The sequence below is a fragment of the Scyliorhinus canicula genome, chromosome 3, assembly GCF_902713615.1.
Source record: "Scyliorhinus canicula chromosome 3, sScyCan1.1, whole genome shotgun sequence".
NCBI lineage: Eukaryota > Metazoa > Chordata > Chondrichthyes > Carcharhiniformes > Scyliorhinidae > Scyliorhinus > Scyliorhinus canicula.
In genome coordinates this window covers 42,281,563-42,302,238 of record NC_052148.1, presented here as the reverse complement: position 1 = coordinate 42,302,238, position 20,676 = coordinate 42,281,563, and the positions used below count along the sequence as shown (strand labels likewise).

The 20,676-nt window shown below is 46.9% G+C and overlaps 1 protein-coding gene and 1 long non-coding RNA gene across 7 annotated transcripts in view; one reads left to right on the top strand and one right to left on the bottom strand.

Annotated features, from left to right (window-relative positions):
* The window catches only part of LOC119963931 (fibroblast growth factor receptor 3-like), a 254,152-nt gene that overhangs the window by 140,425 nt on the left and 93,051 nt on the right, over positions 1-20,676 (bottom strand). The window lies entirely within an intron of this gene.
* LOC119963932 lies at positions 4,797-7,404 on the top strand. The gene is made up of 2 exons (XR_005460197.1): positions 4,797-5,027; positions 7,223-7,404. It is a non-coding gene; the product is annotated as an uncharacterized LOC119963932 (long non-coding RNA).

Below are 20,676 nucleotides of genomic sequence, written 5' to 3'. Positions count from 1 at the left end.
TTGGAGCTGATACCCTCATCCATGCTTTTGTTACTTCCAGACTCAACAGTTCCAATGCTCTCTTGGCTAGCCTGCCATCTTCTACCCTTTGTAAACTTCAGCTCATCTAAAGATCGATTGTATATATCCTGACTTCCAATCAAGTACTGTTCACCCAACACCCCTTTGATCATTTACCTAAATCAGCTCCTCGTCTAGTAGTACCTCAAATTTAAAATCTTCATCCTTATGTTCAGATCCCCTCCTGGCCTTTTCCTTCCCTATCTGTAACCTCCTTCCTCCATACAGTCCTTCCCTATCTGTAACCTCCTTCCTCCATGCAGTCCTCCAAGTTCTCTGCACTCTTCCAATTCTGGCCACCTTGTGCATGCTCAATTTCCTTTGCACCACCATGCCTCAGACTGCCTAGACACTAATATTTGGAATTCTCGAACATGCTTGCCTCTTTCAAGTGTCCTTCATCTGCCCCAATAACTCCCATGTGGCTCGGTGTCAAAGTTTATTTGATAATGTTCTTATGAATTGCCATGGGATTTTTACGATGTTAAAGGGGACTGTATAAATGTAAGTTGTGTGTATGTGTGTGTGTGAATTTAGCTGACTTTAGACTGTTACAGTGCCCATGGTCTAGGGATGGGGGGAAAATCAATCAGGTAGCACACGCTGCTGGAAATGCCCATGTGGGCACTGGATGAGAATACAGTCAGGCCCACCCATGATGCCACCCGATGGAATGTCATGGCGACACTCGCTGTGTGGGTTCATTCAATAAGAATAGGTTGGGGCTTTGAAGTGGGCTGGGCTCTTGTAGATCTGTATCTCAGAAACAGAAAAAGTTCTTTAAAAAAAAGCGGCAGTTGCAAATTGGTTTTGAACACTCCCATTGGATCAAATCACTGAAAACTTGAATCAGAAAAGAGCATAGATCAGCCCCGATTCTTTTTAGATAATTTTGTGATACTGTGCGGGGTGTTTTAAATTGACCCCCTCCCACCTCTTCCCAATGTACTGACCCATGTTCAAACATGTTGACTGTATTGCTAAAATGGAGCCAGAACCCAGCTAACCCATATTGTTCTATTGGCAGTATTATCCAGGCTAGCCTCCCCAATCCAGAGTAATAATATCAGGTGGAAGCATGCAGCCTTTAAACTGGTGATGAGGGTATTAAACCAGTGCCATGATAACAAGGGGCACTCAATACCACCAGACCAATGCTGTGCAATCCAGTGTAAAACAACACTAACTTCCTCTCCCAAATCCCCAGACAAAACCTATCAGAAAGCAAAGTATTTAGAGCATAGAGACAATGCCAGTAGACGCCTGCCAGTGTTTGGGCTCCACACGATCCTGCTCATGTTTACACCTACCTGACCCAGGAAATACTGAGACCATAAGACACAGGAGCAGGAGTAGGCCTCTCAGCCCATCCAGCCCACCCATCCAGTCTGCTCCGCCATTCAATGAGGCCGTGGCTGATCTGATACAATCCTCAACTACACTTTCCCACCTTATCCCCATCACCCCTAATTCCCTAACTGATTAAAAATCTGTCTGTCTCAGCCTTGAACATATTTAACGACCCAGACAGAGGCAGTGTCAAGTGTAGACTGCAGACCTGGACTAACCCTGCTTTGTTCCCAGTCATTACTGATAAGCTGAGCACAGGACGGGCACGAAAACTAGTTGCAAATCCTCTCGGTGAGGGAGGGAAAAATATACTTCAGCAAATTTCCTGATACTGTTGTTCAGTGACCTGTCTCCCATGCTGGAGGTAGGTGCACGTGGACAGGACTAATGCTCCTCTGATTGTGTGTTGGGGAGAGGGGAAAATCATTAAAATGGTCAAGGGCCCTGCTGGTGCAAAGGGGGAAAGAAATCCACTAAAAGATTGATGTCCCTTCAGAAACAAAATGAAAATAATGCTCTTTCTCCAAAGGCTTTCAGAGCAGGATCAAAAGTGTCATTGGTCCTAGCCCAGGCAAGCAGTGACCAGGAGATAATATTTACACAAAGGCGAAGGAAAGTTTAGGAAGTGCTAGTTTTTGACTATTCCCTTTCGATTGCCTTTTGCTTCTATTAAGATGAATGGCAGCTGCCTCCCACACAGCAGCTGCATGATGTGTGGAGCACTGCGAGGTCACCGCGAGGGGAAGATGAGGTCTTAGGCATCGAACAGTGTGACAGATTTCCCCCAGGCTGCAGCAATTAGCTTTTATGAACTCGTGCTGAATAACAATTCAAATTAAACAAATGCAAGTCTATAAAATATATTGGCCTGGGGGAATCAGTTGCATATGTGATAAAGACTGTATTGGACTCTGTGGCCTTGTGGTTGGTTGTCAGTGGCCTTTGGACAGCTGCTCTGGGTGCTCGATTGGAAAATGTATATCTTCTGGCTTCCATAAGTTAGAAATAATCAACTCAAGTGTTGCAGCTTCATCGAGTGTATTTCCTTCAGCTCTCCATGTGGCTGGTGGACTGATAGACTGATATATTGTTACTCGGAACATGACTGCAGTGTGACGGTGAATGTGGCACCCATTTATTCACAACAATTAGTTCCTAGCTCTACGAATATTATAACAATGTAACGCCACACATGCTGTAATGCGATCCTGATGTTCAACGTTCCACCTTTGGCAGCCTCACCCCCAGCTCTGGAATTCCCTACCTAAACTTCTTCACTTCTCTAAGCTCACTCTCCCCCCTTTAGGAGCAGAAGTAGGCCAATCAGCCCATTGAATCTGCTCCACCATTCACTGAGATCATGCCTGTAAGGAAATAATCCTCGACTCCAGTTTCCCACCTTAACCCCATAACAATTGATTCCCTTACTGATTAAAAATCTGTCTTTCTCAGCCTTGAACATACTTAATGACCCAGCCTTTTCAGCCCTCTGCAGTAAAGAATTCCACAAATTTACTACCCTCAGAGAAGAAATTTCTCATCCCTGTCATAAATGGGCAACCCCTAACTCTGGGATTATGGCCTCTGGTCCTAGACTCTCCCACAAGGAGAAACAACCTCTCAAAGGTATAGGGGGGATGCCAGAGATGGGAGGCGGAATTCTCCGCCAGGCCCGACGCTGTTGTGAAACCCGGAGAGGTTTACAACGGCGTCGTAGGCCGCTCCTGGCCCCCTATTCTCCCCCCGCCGGGGGGCTAGGAGGGCCGTGCCATGAATCCGCGCCAACGCACCTAATGACGTCAGCCGCGCATGCGCGGGTTGGCCAGCTCCAACCCGCGCGTGCGCTGTTGCCGTCTTCCCCTCCACTGCCCCTCAAGACGTGGCGGCTTGATCTTGTGGGGCGGCGAAGGGGAAAGAGTGCGTCCCATTGAGACGCCGGCCCGACGATCGGTGGGCATCGATCGCGGGCCAGTCCCCTCCCGAGCACGGTCGTGGTGCTCACTCCCCTCTCCGCCCCCCACAAGCCCAAAACAGCTGCTGGCGCCATGTTCATGCCAGCAGCGACCAGGTGTGGTTGCAGCCGGCATGAACCGGTTGGGAACAGTCCGTCAGGAATGGGCTGCTCGGCCCATCCGGGTCAGGGAATCGGTGAAAAACGACGGCCCGCGATTCTCCGAGCGGCGTGTCGCAAAATGAGACATGCCATTTTTGGCGGGGGGGTGGGAGAATCGCGGGGGGGTGCGAGAGCGTCTTGCGGGGCAGCGGATGGGAAGACGGCAACCGCGCATGCGCGGTTTGGAGCCAGCCAACCCGCGGATGCGCGGCTGACATCATTAGGCGCGTCGGCGCATCATTCTTTACCCAGAGAGTAGTAGGGGCATGGAATGCGCTGCCTGTGGAAGTAGTTGAGTCGGAAACATTAGTGACCTTCAAGCGGCTATTGGATAGGTACATGGATTACGGTAGAATGATGGGGTGTAGATTAATTTGTTCTTAATCTGGGACAAAAGTTTGGCACAACATCGTGGGCCGAAGGGCCTGTTCTGTGCCGTATTTTCTATGTTTTCTATGTTAACATCTACCCCGTCAAGCCCCCTGAGAATCCAATATGTCTCAATACGATTACCTCTCATTCTTCTAAACTCCAATGTGTGCAGACCCAAACTACTCAACCTCTCCTCATAAGAAAATCCCTCCATATCTGGGATCAACCTAGTGAACCTAATTTGGACTGCTTCCAATGCCAGTATATCTTTCCTTGCATAAGGAAACCAAAACTGTTCACAGTATTCCAGGTGTGGTCTACCTTTAATAATAATAATCTTTATTGTCACAAGTAGGCACACATTAACACTGCAATGGGAGAACATGCAGACTCCGTACAGACAGTGCCTTGTATAGTTTTAGCAAAACTTTGCTATTTTTATGCTCCATTCGCTTTGAACCCCCACTGCAAAATGCAACTGTGCATGTCAGCTGGAAAAGAGGGACTATTAGTGCCACTGAGGAAATGTACTGTTAGGTGAACCACCATCATCAAAGGGGAGACATTTCAGGGAATTGTTCATTTGAAACTAAGTAGTGATGGTGTGGTGCATTGGGGTCCTGCAAGTTCCATGATTGTCGAATAAAGGCCTCAGCTTCCCCTCCAGCTAATCTCAGTCATGACAAGATGGAAAGGTGGAGAAAATCAAGTAGGTTGGGGGTGACTGGGGGTGTGGATCAGAAACCGCACCCAATGCTCATGTCTTTGTTGACGATTGTTCCCAAGGTATGTAACAGCCTGTTTTCAGATGTCTGCCAAGGCTTCCTTTGGCAGCTCCTTGGAGCGTTGGTCCTGCAAAGCTGTGAATTACCTCCTGGACTTGCTTTCCTCCTTACAGGAAATGATGTTGGTTCCCCTCCATAGGACTCGGGTTCGGAACTGAGTGACGTACTGGGCTGGACCAACACCTTTACAAGTGACTGCGAGCAATTGGATGCACAGAACCATTTCATTATTGTTACCACCACTGGCCGGACCTCAATTGGTGCAGAAGAGCCAATCAGAATAGTACTGGAATTAAATCCCTCTGCCACTCCTTGTAGGGAGTATTCACACTATGAACTTAACACTGGTGAGTGGTATGATTCGCGTGCACACTGCACTTATAGTAATAATAATAATAATCTTTATTGTCACAAGTAGGCTTACATTAATGCTGCAATGAAGTTACTGTGAAAAGCCACATTCCGGTGCCTGTTCGGGTACACGGAGGAATAATACAGAATGTTCAAATTACCTAACCGCACATCTTTCGGGACTTGTGGGAGGAAACCGGAGCACCCGGAGGAAACCCGGAAACCTGTGCAGACACAGGGAGTGACCCAAGCCGGTGATCGAACCTGGGACTCAGGTGCTGTGAAGCAACAGTGCTAACCACTGTGCTACCACGCCGCCCGTAAACTTGCCATGTAAATGAAGTCTCAATCCAGAGCCGAGATATGAGCTAAGAGAAATGGAGTGAAACTTGCTGAAATTCAAAAGTCTGTTGATGTCTGATGGTAAGCACCACGGACAGAGCCACTTACACCTACTTAGAAAACAGAGTGCATTTTCCCATCACATGCTGTGTTTTGAAATGCTGTCAGAAACACATACCACCAGCACTTAGTGACAGGAGCATCCACTTAAAACTGCTGTACAGGCATGTCCAACATCCAGCTACACTCCAAGTCTACTGTTTATCTGTCACCTTCTCAATGTCTGTTTCCATTCTGGGGATGATTATAACCACAGAAACCAGTACCTACTCTGAACAAGCAGTGAATAGAAAATGTGGACATCATTTAAAGGGAATCGGATTGGCTTTCTAGGGAGATTTACTGGTGCAAAATGCACCTTGGCTATTGACTCTGCCAGGTTACAGTAAGAAATGGAAGGCAACAGTTGAATGTTGTGCACACTCTGTGCCTACAGTAAAGGCTGGGTTTCCTGATGGCCTCATACAATACTGAGCAATACAGAACAGGATGGTGAACGGAACTGTTTGATCTTGGTCAGGTTGACAATTAGGATGCCACAAGCGGGTCTTTGGCCAGAGTGGGGGTTTAAGCTGCAAGGTTGTCCATACTGACTGCTACATAGTGACGCGCCCTTTACAGGTGGGTGGTGATGTGATGAAAATTCGGTCATTGGCTAACTCACTAACCACAGCCACACATGACCAATAAAACTACTGGTGGGTTGTTGGTGCCTGTGAATCTGTAACCCAGCAAGAGTTAGCAACTTCTGAGCAGAAAGAAGAAAATTAGAGGATCTTTTAATCCAATTGGGTTTTTTTTTAAACTGTAGGTGAAACTGATCTAATTTTAGAATTATCAAATAGAATATCATAGAAGAATACCATTTGGCCCATTTTGTCTATACCAGCTTCTTTGAAGAGCAACCTAGTTATCCCACTCCCTTGCCATAGCCCTTTATTTCTTTTTCTGCCTTATGATAGGCACTTTCTTTCTCCCCATCATTTTGTTCCCATTTTCTTTTCAAAGACACTAGCTGTTCGTTGTGATGGTTGAACACTAGGTACTTTCAGTATCTAGTCAAGAGGGTGTTGCTGATACATGAATTTTGACAGGGCACGTTGGCCAAACAGGCACACATGTGCGCATACACACACATGTTATTTCCCCTCCCCCACTGAACTAACAGCATTCCACCGATACAACAACCCACCGTGATCAAATACTCAACTCAGATTAGAGGGCAAACACATAGCCTCGTGGGCCTGTACAGCTCAGGCACTCGTGGAATAAACTCACTGAGCCATCGGCATGTATTTCTGCACTCTTTCACAGAATGACAAAAGCTAAACCAGAGGCACCCGCTCCTTGAAGGAATGACTTGCTTTGGTTCATATAAGGCAGTCTTTCATAGAGTGGTGCCTGACCTCTGCCAGATACTCTGCGATGGAGCCAGGTGCTTGTAATTCCAGAGTGGGGGCCTAAAAGAACAAGTGGCTGGCTATCACCTGAAACTTAGCATACTCAAAAAGCAGATGCCACTTGGATGGATGGATGGACTAAATCTTCCTCCCCCCCCCCCCCAGTCAATGCGGTTCTGCTCTTGCGACTCTTCAGTGAAATCGCTACAAGTGGTGGATTTAAATCAGCTGAAAGAAGATCAACCTCTTCATTCCCTTCAGGATCTTTGTGTCTTCTTATCTTGAACAGCCTTGATAATTGGTTTTCTGTTTCATTAACCAAGTAGAAAATGAGAGTATTGTATTTTAAATCACAAGCAATTTGAAATTGCTTTTCATTCACTTTCCAGGAACATAAACTCTCGGGATTCCACAAGCAGATTGGAACCACCAGAAAGGAATCTGCAGTTTTGCATTGAGCTCTATATCCTTTCAAACTGCTGATATTCATGGAGTGTTTGTGTGCCCTTGCTTATGTTATATTTACACAATGCAGCAATAACCAGAATAATTAATGTTTCAGAATAATTAATTTACTATAGTAATTTGACTTTTTTCTCACTGTTTGATTCTCATGGGTACTTATCACTTGCCACATTTATTTATGTCTTGTTTCCTAACCTCCTCCCCTGGAGGTAGTGACTCATGCTGGTTGGGGTGGGGTGGGGGATATTTCCCTGGGGGTCACAGTTCACGCAGGCCCATTCATCATGCCTGAGCCTGCTGTACTGAGGTTTGGCAGACCTACTGAGAAATCCGAGGTGTGTTCGTCTCCTCAACCAAACTCCACACAAACAATTCGGTGAGTGGCTGAGGCACAGTTTCAGGTTCTGCTCCAAGTTAGTTGATCTCACACTCCCAGACAATTACAGTTCGTCTCAATGTCCTGGGGGGCATGAGAGGTGCTGGGGGAATCAAAATGTGGCCTGGGCTCCTGGGTCCTGCCTTAAATAAACCCTGGATAGGATTGGATTGGATAACAAGGAAATTAGACAAAGGAGAACCGGTGGACGTGATTGATTTAGATTTCCAGAAGGCCTTTGACAGGGTGCCTCATAGGAGATTGTTAAATAAGTTAAGAGCCCATGGTGTTAAGGATATGATCCTGGCATGGATAGAGGATTGGCTGACTGACAGAAGTCAGAGAGTGAGGATAAAGAGGTCTTTTTCAGGATTTTAGCTGGTGACTAGTGGTGTGCCTCAGGGGTCTGTGCTGGGACCACAACTTTTCACAATATACATTAATGATCTGGAAGAAGAGGGCAGCACGGTGGTGCAGTGGTTAGCATTGCTGCCTCACGGCGCTGAGGCCCCAGGTTCGATCCCAGCTCTGGGTCACTGTCCGTGTGGAGCTTGCACATTCTCCCCGCGTTTGTGTGGGTTTCGCCCCCACAACCCAAAAGATGTGCAGGGTAGGTGGATTGGCCACACTAAATTGCCCCTTAATTGGAATAAAAATGAATTGGGTACTCTAAATGTTTTTGTTTTTTTAAATGATCTGGAAGAAAGAACTGACGGCACTGTTGCTAAGTTTGCAGATGATGGGGCAGCATGGTGGCACAGTGGGTTAGCCCTGCTGCCTCACGGTGCCGAGGCCCCAGGTTCGATCCCGGCTCTGGGTCACTGTCCATGTGGAGTTTGCACATTCTCCCCGTGTTTGCATGGGTTTCACCCCCACAACCCAAAGATGTGCAGGCTAGGTGGATTGGCTATGCTAAATTACCCCTTAATTGGAAAATGAATTGGATACTCTAAATTTATTTTAAAAAACAAATAGAAAAAGATGTGCCGGCTAGGTGGATTGGCCACGCTAAATAACCCCTTAATTGGAAAAAATTAATTGGGTATTCTACATTTTTAAAAAACGTTTGCAAATGATACAAAGATTTGTAGAGACAGGTATTATTGAGCAAGCAAGGGGGCTGCAGAAGGATTTGGACAGGCTAGGAGAATGGGCATTGAAGTGGCAGATGAAAAACAATATGGAAAAGTGTGAAGTTATGCACTTTGGAAGGAAGAATTTTGGCATAGACTATTTTCTAAATGGGGAAATGCTTAGGAAATCAGAAGCACAAAGGGACTTGGGAGTCCTTGTTCACAATTCTCTCAAGGTTAATGTGCAGGTTCAGTCGGCAGTTAAGAAGGCAAATGCAATTTTAGCATTCATGTCAAGAGGGCTAGAATACAAGACCAGGGATGTACTTCTGAGGCTGTATAAGGCTCTGGTCAGATCCCATTTGGAGTATTGTGAGCAGTTGAGGGCCCCGTATCTAAGGAAGGATGTGCTGGCCTTGGAAAGGGTCCAGAGGAGGTTCTCAAAAATGATCCCTGGAATGAACAGCTTATCGTATGAGGAACAGTTGAGGACTCTGGGTCTGTACTCGGAGTTTAGAAGGATGAGGGGGGGGGGGAAATCTTATTGAAACTTCCAGGATACTACGAGGCCTGGATAGAGTGGACGTGAAGAGGATGTTTCCACTTGTAGGAAAAACTAGAATCAGAGGACACAATCTCAGACTAAAGGGACGATCCTTTAAAACAGGTGAGGAATTTCTTCAGCCAGAGGGTGGTGAATCTGTAGAATTCTTTGCTGCAGACGGGTGTGTAGGCCAAATCACTGAGTGTCTTTAAGACAGAGATAGATAGGGGGTGGGATTCTCCCATTTGGCGGCAGAGTGTCCACGCCATCGCGTTTCATGCCGGTGTGAACGGGCCACTGGGAGTACCGATTCTGGCCCCTACAGGGGGCCTGCACAGCGCTGGAGCGATTCGCGCTGCTCCAGCCTCCCATCCCGGCGTGAACTGCGCCATGGGATCAGTGCATGCGCAGTGGCGCTGGCGCCAACCCGCACATGCGCAGTGGCATCCCTCAACGCGCCGGCCCTGTCGCAACATGGCGCGGGAGTTCAGGGGCTGGCGCGGAAGAAAATAGGCCCGGGGAGCGAGAGACCAGCCCGCCGATCGGTGGGCCCCGATCGCGGGTCAGGCCCCATCGGAGGCTCCCCACCCCCCCCCCACACCAGCGGCAGGCTGCCCCCCGTCCCTGCGCGCAGAGTTCCCGCTGGCTGTGACCAGGTGTGGACGGCGCCAGCGGGACTCTGCCCTTTTAGAGCGGCCGCTTCGCCCATCTGGGCCGGAGAATCGGTGGCCCGGTTTGTACAGCGGTCCGCGACCGTCACTGTGCCAATCGGGTCGGCGCCAATGGCGCCGATTCTCGCGTGCCGGCGTCGGGCGGCGTGGCCCGGTTGCAGGGATTCTCCGGCCCGGCCCCTGGCTGGGAGAATCCCACCCAGGTTTTTGATTAATAAGGGGATCAGGAGTTATGGGGAGAAGGCACGAGAATGGGGAGAAGGCACGAGAATGGGGATGAGAAAAATATCAGCCATGAATGAATGGCGGGGCGGACTCGATGGGCCGAGTGGCCTAATTCTGCTTCTATGTCTAATGGTCTTATGGATTTAGCCGTGACGCATTTTCATGGTCAAATGTCTTGCTGCTTTTAAGGTCAAATCTTTTGTATGAACAATGATCATCTGGGTGAGCTAATCGAGGGTACTCGGCAAATACTCAAAACCTTTAGCAAAGGATAAGAGAGAAAAATAGAAGGGTAAAATCAGTCGGGAAAAAAAGTGGTCATGACTTGGCCAGAGCCGAATCTCAGACTGCTGAGACACAAACAACAGATACACAGCCTTATGCAACACGAGACGTAATCTAAATTCAGATGGGCCTTCTCTCATCAGTATTTCTACATGGGCTGCTTTTATATTCCATTCCTAACTCACATTTCTGGAAGCTGGTGATCTGTAGCCTGCTGAAAGACATGGATCTGGATTTAACAACATCCTGAAGCCAGTTAGCAGGCTGAAAAAAGGTGAAACCAGCCCACAGGATTTTTGTGCTGTGGGCCCCATATCCATCAGCAACTGGGTTAAGACTGGCCCAACACATAACCTGTGGGGCCCTTATGACCTTCAGAAGAGAGTTTTATCTTATCAGAGTGGGCTAGATTCCTGCACATAATCAAAAGTACAGGGCAGTAACAACACAGTGCTGCACCATTCTCCTTCAAGAATTTCCCAGATTATCTTGTCCTTACAATTCCTCCATTGCTGAGGATGGATCAGTAACTTGAGCCGGATAAATATCGCATTCTTTTCATTCACTGCTCATCTTGAAGAATAGCTTTATTCCAGACTAAATCGGAGTGTCAAGATTAGAGTTTTATCAGCTGCTCCGTGGTATGATTCTGTCTGGAATTATCTTATCAGGCTCTGGAAACATCTTGCACTCACTTTGGAGACCGTTATATTGTACTGTAGGAGAGGCTATATTGATATTAATACAGGCTAACTAGTCAGATTCACTTGGGGCAGCAGAAGTGATCAAACTGTCTTGAAGTGCTCACGTCAGCAATTTCATCAAAACAATGGTCACAACAATCAGAGCGGAGCCTGTGTGGTGTAAGTGCATGGTATGTGTGCCAAGCAAGGTCATGGGGCGCGATTCAACTAATTGGAAACAAAGTCCCAAGCGAGCACATTTAGCTGGGTATTTCCCGGCGCTCGCGTTAAAGAGGTTTCGCTGGGGAACGCGCAGCCGAGGCCACACACACAGCCCCGTTTTGCATACTGAGGAATTCCACTCGCTGGAAATTCCCAGTGTAGCGAGATATTGGGATGCCATTTTAAAATGGTGTCCCGGTCACCAAGGCCCCCGAAGCAACCCCTGATCCACCTCAACATCCACAGTGCACCCCGGCCCAATCGCACATGTGTGAGGCTGGCACCCAGGTGGCACTACCAGCATGCCAGTCTAGCACTGCCAGCATGCCAGGCTGGCACCCCGGCCCAATCACACATGTGTGAGGCTGGCACCCAGGTGGCACTACCAGCATGCCAGTCTAGCACTGCCAGCATGCCAGGCTGGCACCAGCAGAACCAGGGCACCACTCTGCCCAAAGGGCAGCTCGGGGCCTCTGATCCCCTGGGAGACCACCATGAATGCCATTCCGTTTGGTCCCCGTTAGTGGAGACCAGTCCCAAACAGCGCTCACCCACGGTCTCGGAGGTGAAGAGGGAGAATCCCAAAGCCTCCTCTGGAATCTGCACATCGGAGTGAGACTAACTGTCTCGCTCTAATATGCAGATTTTCCACAATCGATTTGATCATCGTTGGATCTTGTGAGGCATTGCGAGCCGGCAGGATCGGGGTCTCCCGTCTTATATCGGCTCGGCCACGCTGCGCTGCAGCAAGCTGCTTTTCAAATGCAGCGTGGTCATTGGATCGCACCCGCCCGTGTGTTTTCACATTTTTGAGAGACGCCCGAGATATTACAGCCTTGTTTTTTTCCAGTATCCAAATCGCAATTAGATACTAAACAGATCTGGCTGACATCTGGGATTCCTGGCTTTTGGAAATCGCTTACTCTTTCCCAATGCTCATCCTCTAGCTCCCTCCCAAAGATGAAACTCAGTACTGCTACTAAGCAGCCAATCTAAAAAAACAGCCCGGCAATCTCATCTGTCCCCTCACATCACTGTTGAATATGGAACCAGTATTACACCCTGTAGCCCTCCCCACGTTTCTTGCTTTCATAAACCACTGAGAAGCCAGCCGTGGTTCAGAAAAGCACCAAGGTAAGATGGGAGTGTTGGAATCGTTTTTCAACTTTACTGTAACATTTTTAGTGCAGAAGGGGGCCATTCGGCCCATCGAGTCTGCACCGACCCTCAGAAAAAGCTCTTCACCTAGGCTCACTCCCCTGCCCTATGAATGAAAAATGAAAATCGCTTATTGTCACAAGTAGGCTTCAATGAAGTTACTGTGAAAAGCCCCTAGTCGCCACATTCCGGCGCCTGTCCGGCGAGGCTGGTACCCCCTGTACCCCCACCTAACCTGCGCCTCTTTTGACTCTGAGGGGCAATTGACTATGGTCAATCCATCTAACCTGTACTTCTTTGGACTGTGGAGGAAACCAGAGAACCTGGAGGAAACCTACGTAGACACGGAGAGATAGTGCAGAGTTCACACAGACAGTCACCCAAGGTCAGAATTGAACCCGGGTCCCTGGCGCTCTGTGGCACCAGTGCTAACCACAGTGCCACCGTGCTTCCCCAGTTTTGATCCTGTGCACCAAGTCCTGTCCCAAGTTAATTGATCTCACAATCCCTTTAAATACAATTTTTAGCGTACTCAATTATTTTTTTCCAATTAAGGGGCAATTCAGCGTGGCCAATTCACCTACCCTGCACATCTTTGGGTTGTGGGAGTCCTCCGTGCCGTGAACAGCAGTGCTATCCACTGCACCACCGTGATGCTCTGATGTCACAATCCCAAGCAGTTCACCTGTGAAAATTCCATGTGGATTGCCTATGATTTTCCAACTGTTTCAATTGGTAATGCATGCAAACCATGTGCTCATGTTCCTGATGATGTGCACTTGCTGCAGAGATGTGTCCCTTCCCAGGAGTGAGAAGATGAACATTTTTCCCTCATCAGTCAAGAAAAAGGACCAATCGTTCCCTTAAATTCCTCGAGGGGATAGGTCAAAAGTATTTGGGAACTCCCAAATGTGTTCATCACAAGGGATTTCAAAACTGGAACTAGAAAGTGTCAGCAGGTGGATGAACTACTCACTGTGGGACAGGTTACATCCCTCCAATAACTGGCATAAATATTCCATCTTTATTTAATTAATTTTTAAAAATTTTATAAATTTATAGTAACCAATTCATTTTTTCCGATTAAGGGGCAAGTTAGCGTGGCTAATCCACCTAGCCTGCACATCTTTTGGTTGTGGTGGCAAAACCAACGCAAACACGGGGAGAATGTGCAAACTCCACACGGACAGTGACCCAGAGCCGGGATCAAACCTGGGACCTCGGCGCCATGAGGCAGCAGTGCTAACCACTGTGCCACCGTGCCTCCTCATATTCCATCTTTATGGCTACCTTCAAATGAAGCATTTCCTTCGTCTGGTCACATGTCAAAAATAAATCCGCACTCCACTGAACGTGTCCAACAGATACCTGGCTACAATCAGAAGCTAGGAAAATTAAGGAAATGCACACAAGAGGGAAAGGAATAGAAAGATGTGCTGATAGGGTGAGATGAAGAGTTACTGCAGGAGGCTCATGCGGAGCATAAATGCCACCAGAGACCAGTTGGGCCAAAGAGTCTGCCTTTGTGCTGTAGATTACGTAATCCCCGACGTTTGCAACATTGATTGGCACCAGATGATCAGACAATACATACAGCCTGAAGTGAATGGGGAGACTGAGATCTTGGAAAAGCAGACAACAGGAGGAATGTGGAGATGGATGGAGGCACAACCCCGGAGATGGCTGGAGCACAACCCCTTGCCCTGCACATGCGTGCAATGGTCAACTCGAGGATCTGCTATTTCACAGATGCTTTACACATTACACTTGCACCCAGAGGATAAGATGATTGAGCAGCCAGCGACGTTACCATATTCTGTTGATGGTTTTGGAAACACACGGGGGGGGGGGTCACAATTCCTGCACATTTGCAGCCTTCTGAGGGGAAAATTCCCATACCAGCCTCCCCAAACAGGCGCTGGAATGTGGCAACTAGGGGCTTTTCACAGTAACTTCATTTGAAGCCTACTTGTGACAATAAGCGATTTTCATTTCATTTCAAATGCTGCCCTCCAAAAGAAAAACTTGCCCCAAAGTACTTTACAACCAATTAATACCACCAATAAATTCTGATTTGTCGTCACAGTTGTGATATAGGAAATGTTACTCCCTGTGCAACAAACACTGGAGAAATGCATCAGTCCACCTGAAGGAAACAAACCCACTGGGGCAGATAATGAAAAGCCACCTACTGTTGTATTGGATGCCAGAGAGTCTGGAGCCTTTTCCCAGGAGCACACACAAACCAAACACCCTGATCGTCAGTTTGACTTTTGAGATATTTTGCTGCCATCATTTGCTGAGGTTTTCTGTCATTGTTTTTAAAAACCTTGGGATGGCCAAATGTTTGTGACCCTGGCAGGGACCAAACAGAATTGAGAGGAAGGCTGCACAGCCAGAAGGTTGCAAGAGACCAATTAGAACACTGTTCATTGATCAGATTGACTTCCCTAAAGCAACATTTATTTTTTAAGTAAAAAGATCATTTACAAAGCTGTAATTAGTAAGAATGAAAAACTTGGTTGTTTAATTGAAAGCTACCGTCTGACTTCTAATACAGCTAAGAGTCAATGGCAAAGAATGCTGTTGTCATTCTCTGACTGTAACCTTGGCTTTTGGAAAGAGAACGTGTTTTTAGTACCTTGCAAGCTTAGGGTAGGAGAGATTTAGCTTCTTGGAGCTGTCCCCACACCCCTATGGTTGACTGTTCTCATATCGAGCCAGGAATATAATCTTGGCTAGAACTTGTGGCTCTGCTGATCCATGAGTTTGAGTGGATCTGTAAAGAATCTCAGTAATGCTAGGGAAACATGCACCGAAGAATTTGCTCAACTGAAGTCTGTGTGTCAGACACCACAAGACACTGACACCTACATCAGATTCCAATCCAGCTGAACGAAGGGAAAATTTGACTCAATTGTTGTGTACCACTTGGACACCAGTCACAGAGGTCCTCAAATATTTTTTTTTTTAATACCCAACTCAAATATATAACAAATCAAACAGAAACAGATCAAATTTGAACAGGATGATGAATGGTTGCCTTCAAGTTTCAGCTGGCAAAATATTGCTCAGGACAACAGCAATGAACTGCATTTATGTAGTGCCTTTACCATAGTAAATCAAGCTCAGTAAACATCGCAGACCAAGGGCATCCAGGTTCAATTCTCATTTTATGCTGCAATAGATTTCACTCAGTCTCCTGATATAGAAGCTTTGGAATACGTCCAAACCTCAGTTTTTGCCCATGGCTTCTTCTGGCAAATGAACTGTGTAAATACTGACAGGTCAAGGATTAGGAGTTGCACTGACTCCCTCCCTGACCCTGGCCCAAATAGCCAGCTGATGTGTGTAGACTCGCACAGCCTCAGGCGGCAGCACCCTCACCGCCGATTCAGAAAATTGTGGTTTCAAGTCGTACTCCAGAGAATTGAACTGACGTTGCAGTGCAGCACTGATGGAGGGTGCAGAGGGACCACTGTCAGAGGTGCAGCACTGATGGAGGGTGCAGAGGGACCACTGTCAGAGGTGCAGCACTGATGGAGGGTGCAGAGGGACCACTGTCAGAGGTGTAGCACTGATGGAGGGTGCAGAGGGACCACTGTCAGAGGTGCAGCACTGATGGAGGGTGCAGAGGGACCACTGTCAGAGGTGCAGCACTGATGGAGGGTGCAGAGGGACCACTGTCAGAGGTGCAGCACTGATGGAGGGTGCAGAGGGACCACTGTCAGAGGTGCAGCACTGATGGAGGGTGCAGAGGGACCACTGTCAGAGGTGCAGCACTGATGGAGGGTGCAGAGGGACCACTGTCAGAGGTGCAGCACTGATGGAGGGTGCAGAGGGACCACTGTCAGAGGTGCAGCACTGATGGAGGGTGCAGAGGGACCACTGTCAGAGGTGCAGCACTGATGGAGGGTGCAGAGGGACCACTGTCAGAGGTGCAGCACTGATGGAGGGTGCAGAGGGACCACTGTCAGAGGTGCAGCACTGATGGAGGGTGCAGAGGGACCACTGTCAGAGGTGCAGCACTGATGGAGGGTGCAGAGGGACCACTGTCAGAGGTGCAGCACTGATGGAGGGTGCAGAGGGACCACTGTCAGAGGTGCAGCACTGATGGAGGGTGCAGAGGGACCACTGTCAGAGGTGCAGCACTGATGGAGGGTGCAGAGGGACCACTGTCAGAGGTGCAGCACTGATGGAGGGTGCAGAGGGACCACTGTCAGAGGTGCAGCTTTTCAAATGCGAATAGCATCAAATGGAAGTGCCATTTGCCCTCACAGGTAGGTGCAAAAGATCCCATGACACTATTTCAAAGACGAGCAAGGGAATTTCATCCCGTGTCCTGACCGATTATTATTTCTCAACCAACATCCCTTTCCGTCCATCACCACATTCCTGTTTGTGGGACTTTTCTGCCTGCAAAATGGCTGTTGTTCTTTCCATATTACAACTCCAAAAGTATATCATGGGCTGTGAAACACAATCGGATATCATGAGAGGTGCTATTTAAGTGCAAGTTATTTACCTTTTCTTGTGCGAGGTATCAGGGAGTGATCAGTGCTTATGCTTTTGCTAACGGTACTTTCAGAGAAACAGGAATTGAGAGAGAAGCTAAAAATCTACTGAAATAAAATTCCCCCGAGGACTGATCTGCAGAAATAATTTGTAACCAGCCTCTGTTTAAGGACACTTCATATGCTGGTGTCAGGCTGTTGCTACGATTGTCCAGAGCACTTCGTACTGGCATCATGTGATATCAGAGAATCCCTAACAAAGCAGAGGGTTAAACTCTTTATTTCACAGTTATGTAGACTCTAAATCCTGTCCCATTCTGTGCTTTGCAGTTTTAAGTGTCTGTGGCTAATCTGTGTTTAATGCAGACCGGCCGGATGTTAATAACCTGAACAATGCCTTTAATCTAACAGTATCCTGGAAAGATTTCATTAGAAATGAGGGAGGAGAGGAAGTTAATCTTGCAGATATATAGAAAGCTGCACAACATCAAGTGAGATACAGAGGGAAGTTGCAGGAATGTGCAAACTGGGTGGATTTTGACAGATCTCCTGATTAGCACTCTATTTTTAAAAAAACATTGCTTCGGATTGGAAGAGTTCAGATTTATTCATAAGTGACCCCCAACTGAGTGTGCTTTCAGTCAGCATCATTTATCACTGGAACAAAGACTGGCCTCGTTTCACCAACCTTACCATACTGGATTGCTGCCATAGTAACCGGCCTAACATTATTCAGTAATTTTTCTTCTGGGGACCTTGTCAGATCTTTAATCACTGGACTAAACGAACACCAAACAAAAACAAGTGACATCTCTTACTTTAGCCTCAGTTCTATTTTTTTCCTCAGTTTAAAATCTGTGTATTTAATGGGCAAAATATGACTGCAAAAGTTTCTAAATGTCCATCTGTACACATAGCACTATCTTGGTTAATCATGATGTGGAAATGCCGGCGTTGGACTGGGGTGAGCACAGTAAGAAGTCTTACAACACCAGGTTAAAGTCCAACAGGTTGGTTTCAAATGACTAGCTTTCGAAGCACTGCTCCTTCCTCAGGTGAATGTTCACCTGAGGAACATCACCTGAGATTCACCCGAGGAAGGAGCAGTGCTCCGAAAGCTAGTGATTTGAAGCAACCTGTTGGACTTTAACCTTGTGTTCTAAGACTTCTTACTTGGTTAATCATCTGAGAGAAGGCTGTGCTGTGGGGTAAATTGGGTTCTGGGGTAAATTGGGTTGTGTGGTTCCAAGGCTCCCTAGAGTTAGAGGGCTGGATTATCAGGAGAGACTCAAGATAAACAAATGGTACAGAAAAGATTGATTCAAAAAAATATACTTGGGACTACATTGTGAGAATAGGTCAAAGGAACAAAAGTTCAAAATAGGAAAAGACAAAGTTGAGCTGATATCCAGAAGTTCATGTCACACAGCATTTGCAAAGAATGGAATGAACTAATAATCAGGGCAGTGGTAAGGTGTAAACCCTGCAATCATCTAACATACAACTGGGACATTTACATCACAACTGAATGCCATGATGGGGAATGTAGAGTTTTTCTAAATGGTTGAGAGAAAAGGTTTCCTTGCTTGTATTTATCTTATGATTTCAAAGAACAAAATCAAACAGGTGTCTTAATTTGAGTTGTGAGCAGGTATATTTTCATCATTTTATTTTATCTCCTGTCTTTTATAGTTCCTTTAGCATTGTGTATTTTTGCTCTTTCATTCTATCACTCACTTCTTTGTTTCTTTCCCTTTCTTTGCCACACTTTTCCTGTGACCAGAGTCACAGCACTGCTGTGAGCTGCAGCATATAATGGCTGGGGGGGGGGTTTGGAATATTTGGAAGACTTCAGCCTTTGTGGATCTGTTCCTGGTGTTCTTGACCTTTGGATGGTGGCTCGGGGTTGGGCTGGACTGAAGAGTACGATGGTCTGATTGGCTGTGCAATCTGAGGGGGAGGTTTTCCTTGTTCACAGTTATACACTTTGTACATGGGCTGATGGAATACTCTGGACGGGGGGAGGTTGGCAGTGCCAGTGTACTGCCTGGGGGTCTGTAGTTACTTGTGCACTCCAACAGGGACTAGTTGCCAGGTCCCAGTTTGTCCGAAGCAGCTGTAAACCCCGCCGGGGAACGGAATCCTCATATGATACAGCGGGGAATACAACTAATGATATTTAAATATAATCACAATGAGATACCCGACCTTTCATGGCGGGAACTCCCTTACATCATTTATGGGGTCCGGGAACATTTGAGTGGAGAAATCCTGCATGAAAGCTGTTTTGGGACACCCCCTTGATTCTCCACCCTCACCGTCTCCCCCAATAGTGTCTGACATTAGGTGCTATTCCGCAATTAGTCAAAACTTAATAAACAATCCTGACTGTACTTAAAAATTACACCAACAACTAATTTAAGAGTATCAACTGGGCTTGCAATGTGACTCATTCATGCATGTTAGAAGCCTTATAGATTCGCACACAAGCCCTGTACTTTGCAAACAGAAAGAACATGTCTACTCATTAGCCTTTTTCAACTAAACAAAATCTTGGGGGACAGCAGAATCAACTTTCCTGGTTTGAGTTTAAATAAAAGCCTGGTGGTTAACTTATTTTGGTCCATTCTACATGGCAATGCCGTTACCAATCAGGGTCCACTTGCCAAGCAATTGCACCCTCTTCTGATACGATACAAGTTGTTGTTCCCATTGCAATTTTGTATTCTTGCGAATCTGTCCTGAATAGTGCAAGGCGAAAAGCTTCAACAACACCTGTAAAATTTTTAAAGGACTTGGCAGGGTAAAGTACTGATTAAATGTACCTTCCCCTTGCCCGTTGAAGTTAGAGCACAGGGTCACAGTCTCAGCATAAGGAGGAGTCAACCATTCAAAACTGAGATTAAGAGAAATTTCTTCACTCAAACGGCTGTGAATTTTTGAATTCTGTATCCAAGAGAGCTGTGGATGTTCAGTTGCTGAGCATATTAGACGGAGGTCGATAGATAGTACTAAGGGAATTAAAGGAATAAACAGGGTAGATGCAGCTGAGATGTTTTCCTTGGTTGGAGAGTTTAGAACTAGGGGGCGGAATTTGAAAATAAGGGGATGCCAGTTAGGATCGAGATGAGGGGAAATTTTATTTTATTTTTTTTAATACAGGGGGTTGTAAATCTTTGGAATTGTCTACCCCTGAGGGTTGTGAAGGCTCAGTCACTGAGTATGTTCAAGCAAGAATTATAGAATCCCTACAGTGCAGAAGGAGACCATTAGGCCTTTTGAGTTTGTACCGACCCTCTGAAAGAGCATCCCAACTAAGCCCACTCCCCTGCCTCATCGCTGTAACCCCACCTAACCTTTAATACTAAGGGGCAATTTATCATGGCCAATTCACCTAACCTTCTTTGGGAACCGGTGCACCCGGAGGAAACTCACGCAGACACGGGAAGAACGTTCAAACACTTCATGTTTAAGGTAGAGATTGATAAATTTCTGATCAACAATAATGGAATGGGTTATGGGGATAGTGTGGGTAAAAGGCAATGGAAGTGTCCGATCAATCATGACCCTATTGAATGGCAGATCAGGCCCGACGAGCTGATGACGTACTCCTGTTCTTATGTTAAG